Source organism: Phaenicophaeus curvirostris, chromosome 2 (assembly GCF_032191515.1).
Source record: "Phaenicophaeus curvirostris isolate KB17595 chromosome 2, BPBGC_Pcur_1.0, whole genome shotgun sequence".
NCBI classification, from domain to species: domain Eukaryota; kingdom Metazoa; phylum Chordata; class Aves; order Cuculiformes; family Cuculidae; genus Phaenicophaeus; species Phaenicophaeus curvirostris.
This window is the reverse complement of record NC_091393.1, coordinates 93,035,811-93,043,332: the sequence shown is the minus strand read 5'-3', so window position 1 is coordinate 93,043,332 and position 7,522 is coordinate 93,035,811.

Below are 7,522 nucleotides of genomic sequence, written 5' to 3'. Positions count from 1 at the left end.
ATCTGGAAACAGCAGAGGAGTTTCTGGAGTCTGGGACACGCTAACATTTTGCACATGTGCAGACACTGAGTGGAATGACCTGGTAAGTGCTAAGAGGTACAGCAAAAATAATGGAGACAAAGAGGAGATTGGGGTAACATGGATGAGATTAATTATTAGTGGCTGTTAACAATGTCTCTGGGAAATAAATTTGACTCGGATTTTAATTTTATGAGAGGTGACAGGTTTGCTTGAAGGCATTTGCATGGACTACCCATAGTTTGGCTCTGGAGCACATTGGCTTCCTCTGCAGCATTTCTGTGAGATGATGCCTGTGAGCCAGATTGTGCTGTGCACCCCTGAGTGGGAGAAGTGACAGAGTTGGGAGGATTCTCAACGCAGGCTGAACAGCAGTGTTACTCTGAAGCATTTACATCCCTGAACAACCCCACATAGCTGCTGATATCTACAGCTTAAACAAGCCCCTGAGGCAAGATAGGGAACTCCTGGAGGTTGCCAGGGGTCTTGTACTGAGTATTTGCTGCTGGCAGGCAGGAACCTGTTCCCATCTGAATATGGTAGGGATCACTTCAAGTGCTTCCAGAGTCATACGAAGCCAGCATTAGGTGGAGGTATGCCCCATCTCTGCCTTAGAGATCATCTAGTAAGGAAAGCTTAAACTCAAGCAAAAGGTCTGATGTTACAGTTGGACTTGATGAGCTTAAGAGTCTTCTCCAACCTATATAATTCTATGATTCTATGTTGATTTCAAAACAGCATCATGAAATACAATATCCCCAGGAGTCCACAGAGATGTCCTTACCTTTTGCTGACTCTGGCTTCAGTTGATCAGTTGATTCCTGTGGCAACAGTCTTCATTTCATCAGCTAGCTCCAATGATTTTAGGAGGGGAGTGGGATGGTCTGTTTTTGCTTGCACTTTTCATCCCTGCCAGGTCATAGTTTTCCCCATGTTCTTCTGTGTTTTCACTAGCATTACAAATGTTTTGCCAGTTCTGCATGGGAGGCCTATAGTTCAAGAACTCCTTGAACCTGTTACAGGTAAACACCTGCCATTCTCAGTGTCTGGAGAAGGTTTTGCCAGCAGCTTAGATAACTCATTTTTCCACTCCTTTGTTGTTCTTGGTTGGTCTCCAGCCTTAAAAAAAATCCATTTTCTTCAGGATAAATTTAAACAGAGCAATGGTTTAACTTCTCAGCAGTGTTTGTTTTGGTTTTGTTTGTTTGTTTCTTTTTTATTTCACTCCTGGTGATACAGCAGAAGGTTCATGGGGTTTGAAGCTAGCAATATATTTAAGTAACAATTTGAGTCTTTGAGGTTGTAAGTCTTCAGCGTTAACATACATTTGTGTTGCAATTTTCTGTGCTGCAATGGATGTCTGGGACTGTCTCAAGCAGAGGAAGATTCTCAAAACTATTTTTGATACACGACTTTTATTGATGATAGTAGAGTTGGGGCACTTGGTTCCTTATAAGGCCTTTGAGACCTCCATAATCAATTCTGATCTCCATTTCCTCATAATGTTTGCCAGGGAAAGACTCAGTCTAAAGGTTTATCTTCTACCCTTATAGGGAACATATATTCCTCCACTTGCCTTTCATTCACATACTGAAGACAACATATCAGGCAAATAAAATAAAACCCCAACTTTTACTCCTTGTTTCCTAAAGTAAAAGGCACTTGTTCATTTTCCTTGGCCAGGAATTGCTAGTTTCTGAAGTGAAGCATTCAGCTTCATACCCTTGCAAGGATATATATGATAATAACATTTTCTCAGTTGACAAAAGAAGAGAACAAAACTCGCTATTGGCTTCTGGAGCAAGACCATGCAATGACTGGGACTTTTTTCCATGGTGACGGCTTCTTCTGGGAATCTTTTCAAATAGACTGAAAATAGAGAGTAAAAAAGGATCTCTGCACAGATATACTGTTGTGTGGATATATGATGCTTGAGAACATGATGTGCTTTCAAGACGGAAGACCTCTGTCTTTACTAAATGACAAATAACCCCACCATAGGCCATCTGGCCTAAAGACCATACTATCTGGTCAGGGCTTATCCTGTACTTAAGCCCTTAAGCTCCCAAAATGTCAGTTCCACTTAATTGTCTTGAACTACTCCATGGCACTTATGCCATGGGACTCGATGGGCACTTATGCCTCTTCACCATATCTTCCCTTGTAAAATCATAGAATTATAGAATCACCGGGTTGGAGAAGACCTCCTGGATCACTGAGTCCAACCATTCCTATCTGCCACTAAGCCATGTCCCTAAGCACCTCAGCTACCTGTCTTTTAAATACCTCCAGGGATGATGACTCCACCACCTCCCTGGGCAGCCTGTTCCAGTGCCTGATGATCCTTTCTGTGATTTTTTTTTTTTTCTGATATCCAGTCTGAACCTCCCCTGGTGCAGCTTGAGGCCATTCCCCCTTGTCCTGTACCCTGTCACTTGGGAGAAGTGGCCAGCTCCCTCCCCTCCACAACCTCCTTTCAGGCAGTTGTAGAGAGCAATAAGGTCTCTCCTCAGCATCCTCTTCTCAAGAATGAACGACCCCAGTTGTTTTTAAACCTCATGCCATTGGTCTCAGCCCAGCGGTCCAGCCTGTTCAGATCCCTTTGGAGAGCCTTCCTACCCTCAAGGAGGTTGACACTTCCTCCCAGCTTAGTGTCATCTGTGAAATTGCTAAGGGTGCACTCAACACCTTCATCTAGGTCATTGATAAAGGTATTGAACAGGACTGGACCCAGCACTGAGCCCTGGGGGAGACGACTTGTGATCAGCCTCCAGCTGGAGTTAACTCCATTACCACAACTCTTTGGGCCCAGTCATCTAACCAGTTTTCTACCCAGGAGAGTGTGTGCCCATCCACGCCAGTGGCAGCCAGTTTCCTAAGCAGAATGCTGTGAGAAACTGTGTCAAAGTCTTTACTGAATTCCAAGAAGATACATGCACAGCCTTTCTCTCATTCAGTAAGCAGGTCACCTTGTCATAGAAGGCGATCAGGTTAGTTTGGCAGGACCTACCTTTCATGAACCCGTGTTGACTGGGCCTGATCACCCGGTTCTCTTGCATGTGCTTCATGATAACACTCAAGATCATGTGTTCCGCAACTTTCCCTGGCACTGAGGTCAGACTGACAGGCCTGTAGTTTCCTGGATCCTCCCTGCGACCCTTCTTGTAGATGGGTGTAACATCAGCCAGCCTCCAGTCAAGTGGAACTTCCCCAGTCAGCCAGGACTGCTGGAAGATGATGGAAAGGGGTTTGGCAAGCACATCCACCAGCTCCCTCAATACTCTTGGGTGGATCCCATCCAGCCCCATAGACTTGTGAGTGTTTAATTGGCCAAGCAAATCTCTAACCACTTTTGTTCTGCTCCTCTAGCTCCTGGGGATGCACACACAGGGAACAACTTTCCTTACAATTAAAGACTGAGGCAAAGAAGGCATTAAGTACCTCAGCCTTGTCCTCATCCTTTGTAACAGTTGTTCCCTTTTGTCACAACCCGGACCCATGAGCCACACACTTGTCTGGCCCTGACGGCGGGGGGAAAGTGGATGCTTTTGTCTGTGTGGCGATCCGGAGGCCAATAAAGTCACTCCCAGGGTGAATATCAAAAGCAGTATTTATTTCTGGCTCCAGCAAGCATAAACACACCAATATACTGGGGCGCACAACAGAGACATGGTGGGGGGGGGTGCAACCACCCAAAGTTACAGAAATGAATCCCCGAAAACAACCCAGGTCCCTCGGATCCGATTCAACACACACACCATAAGGTAATGGGTGGGAGTCAGAGAGAAAGAGAGAGAGAAAAGGAAAGACATCACCACATCGAAGGCAGCAGATGATCTCGGGAACACGTGGTCCAGGCCAGGTGGTCCAGACTGGTCCCATCGAAGCGTGTGAGTGAGAGCGAGCATGGAGGTCAGAGCGAGACTCCCCCACACTGCTTCTTTGAGAGTCCTTTTATAAGTCCAGCCCAACCCCTCCATCTGCCCATGTCTTTTTGGTGCCCCTGAAGCGAGCAGGTGGGGGGTATCCCCTGTCCCCACCAAAGCCAGCTCTGGGGCCCGACTTCACCCCAGCGAGGGAGAGCTGTGCCTGCTCCTGCACTGCCCCCCTGAACCTCGGCACCACAGACAAGCTAGTGCCACAAGTGGGTAGTCCTCAGACAAAATGTTTAAGACAAATAGATAAACGTAGTCTGACTTTACACTTGTGTATGTCTGGGCTATGACTTCGAAGTATTTCCTAGCTGTATTCTCCCAGGCTGCACCTAAGCCTGCTAAATGGCCCTGTGGTTGACCTTGGCTGCTTGCCAAGTGCCCACCAAACTGCTCTATCACCCCCCCACCCCCCCCAAGCAGGACAAGGAGAGAAAAATACCATAAAAAGCTTATGGGTCAAGATAAGGACAGGGAGATCATTTACCAAGTACTGTCACAGGCAAAACAGACTCAACTTGCACAGATTCATTTAATTTATTGCCAGTTAATAATACAGTAGGATAATGAGAAATAAGAATAAACCTAAAAACACCTTCCCTCCCACCCCTCCCTACTTCCTGGGCCCAACTTCGCTCCCAGCTGCTCTACTGTCTCCCCATGAGAGGTGCATGGGGGTAGGGAGTGGGGATTGCGGTCAGTTCATAACACTTTGCCTCTACTGCTCCTTCCTCCTTACACTCTTCCCTTGTTCCAGCATGAGGTCCCCTGTTCTAGTGTGTAACCCAAGGGATATAGTCCTTCCCAACCCTCTTCAACGTGGTTCCTTCCCACAGGCTGCAGTTCTTCACCAACTACTCTAGCACGGGTCCTTTCCACAGGGTGCAGTCCTTCAGGAGAAGACTGCTATATGAAGAGTATGGGTTAATATTATACTTTGAATTCCAGATGGAGCAGACTAAGGTTCCCACCAGATTTTCAGCAGCAGATTTTACCTGAGTGTTTCATGGGTGAGCTCTAGCTTGAGAAGAATTACAGCTTTGTCAATAAGTCACAAGTCTTGGTAAGTTTAATGTAGCATAACATCTTTCTCATAACATTATTTAATCATTATGACAATAAAGATCAGATAATCATAGAACAGTTTGGGTTGGAAGGTACCTTTAAAGGTCATCTAGTCCACCCTCCTGCAATAAGACCAGGTTGCTCAAAGTCTCATCCAACCTGACCTTGACTGTTTCCAGGGATGGGGCACCTACCACCTCTCCAGGCAACCGGTGCCAGTGTTTCACCACCCTCAGCATAAACAGTTTCTTCCTTATATCTGGTCTGAATCTAGCCTCTTTTAGTTACCACTTGTCCTATCACAACAGCCCCTACTAAAATGTTTGTCCCCATCTTTCTTACAAGTCACCTTTAAGTACTGAAAGAAGGTCTCCCCAGACCCTTGTCTTCTTTGGGATGATATTTGTGGCCTCCTCTGGACACACTTCAACAGGTCCATGCCTCAACCCAGGTGCAGGACCTCACACTGGGACTTGTTGAACCTCATGAGATTCACACAGGCCTACTTTGCGAGCTTGTCCACATTCCTCTGGGTGGGATCCTGCCGTTCAGGCATGTCAGCTGCACCAGTCAGCTTGGTGTTGTCTGCAGACTTGCTAAGGGTGTGCTCTGGGTAGTTGTAGTCAGTGATAAGGTCCCCCCTCAGTCTCCTTTTCTCTAGACTAAACAAGCCCAGTTCCCTCAGCCTCTCCTAATACTTGTTCTCCAGCCCATTTGCCAACTTTCTTGCCCTTTTCTGGGGCCTTGGTCCTAACATAAAGACTTTTGCAGGCTACTTGTGTTTCTGTGGAGCTCAGGGCCCATGGGGAGACTTAGCATGCTGTTTCCAGTTCTAGGAAGGGGACTTGGGTTTCAAACAGGTAAGACATCAATAGTTCAGAGCTAATGGAACCAGATTTTATTTAAAGGGGGTCTAAGCAAAACCTCTAAAGCCCCAAACCACTGTGTCAATTCAGAACTTTATTAACTCTTCAGACTTGGAAGTTTTTGCTCCAAGATGATTTAGCCTTTTGGAAATCCTTTTCTTAAGATGTACGCCCATTTTTAGAGGGGTTGGGAGGAAAATAATTGTAAGAAACAACTGTCAGGAAGGAGGCAGTTTGGCCTCTTTGAGCTGGATCTTGTGCCTAAATGACCAGTAGTGAACTCCAGGAACTGGCCTTCAGCTCTGCACATTACTTTTTCTTCATCTTTTGTAATCTGTGCAGCATACTGAGAGACTGGCTTGTGCATAAACCAATTCTCTATGACACCAGAAAAAATACACTCATCCCTATAGTCTTGGCATCAACAGCTATAGCAGTGTGACAATGTAGAGCTGCAAAACAGCCATTTTACTGACAACTTTTCTTCTACGTAATAAATTTGTACAAGGCAAATACTTCCTCTGTAGTAAATAATGCACAGAAAGTGGCATTTCCATTAGATCACCCAGTGATCACCCAGTAGATAAAAAAGAGAGCTTAATTCTCTACGTGACACAATTATTTTCAATAGGAAGAACTGGAAATAAATACTGCAGGGACATATCTGCAGGAATTTATAAGAGACCAACTGGTTTTATCCTTAGTGACACCAAGAGTGTTACATCCTGAAGTATGTAGTATGTTAATGCTGCAAGAACAGGCATATTTAAAGTGCTTGAAAAGATAAAAATCCTGTTTAAAAGATTGCCTTGCCACAATTTTCTGCTAGCAGCTGGTCTGTCAACAAAGTACAGGAAATTCTCCTTTAGAGCTTCTCAGCATACTTTTGTTTCATAAGGTATAAAGCAATAATCATGTTACATTTTGAATGCATGACAAAGAGTGAACATATTGTAGGTTGTGTGCATCTGCTCACTAACACAAATTAAACTATTTGTTATTACTGCAGTATTTAGTACTGGAATTAGTACATCAAGAAGGAGGATGGTAACACAGCACGTGAAAATGCCTGTATTACAAAACAGGGCAGGCACACAAACAATGCCACTGGCTTTGCCACACAGGAAGGAGAAAAATAAGTCAGGGAAAAGCTGCTGTGAATAATTTCCAGAAAAAATTTCCCTGTCTGAAAAAGCAAGAATTCATCCCCTAGCTTCCTGTCTTTTCATTCTTGGTGTAATGATACCCCACGGCCACAGTGCAGACACCAGGCAGGAGAGCAGGGCATAGCTTCTGCCCAAGAGGACTGCACCAAAGGGTACAGAGTGTGTATATGCAGCATGTGAACTACCAGGTCTTCTTGTTACACTTGCTGCAAGTGAGTCTGGGGTCTTGAGCAGTTCCCCAAGCACATTCGGTGCTTCAGTTGGTGCAGATCAGGGAGGAATAGGGCTGTGGGGACGCTGCATACCATGTCTGACAGTGTCATAGAATCATAGAACCATTTAGGTTGGAAAAGACCTTTTAAGTTCATTGAGTACAAACGTTAATCCAACACTGTCACGTCCACCACTAAGCCCGGTCCCTAAGCACTACATCTACACATTAAATACCTCCAAGCATGGAGACTCAATCACTTTG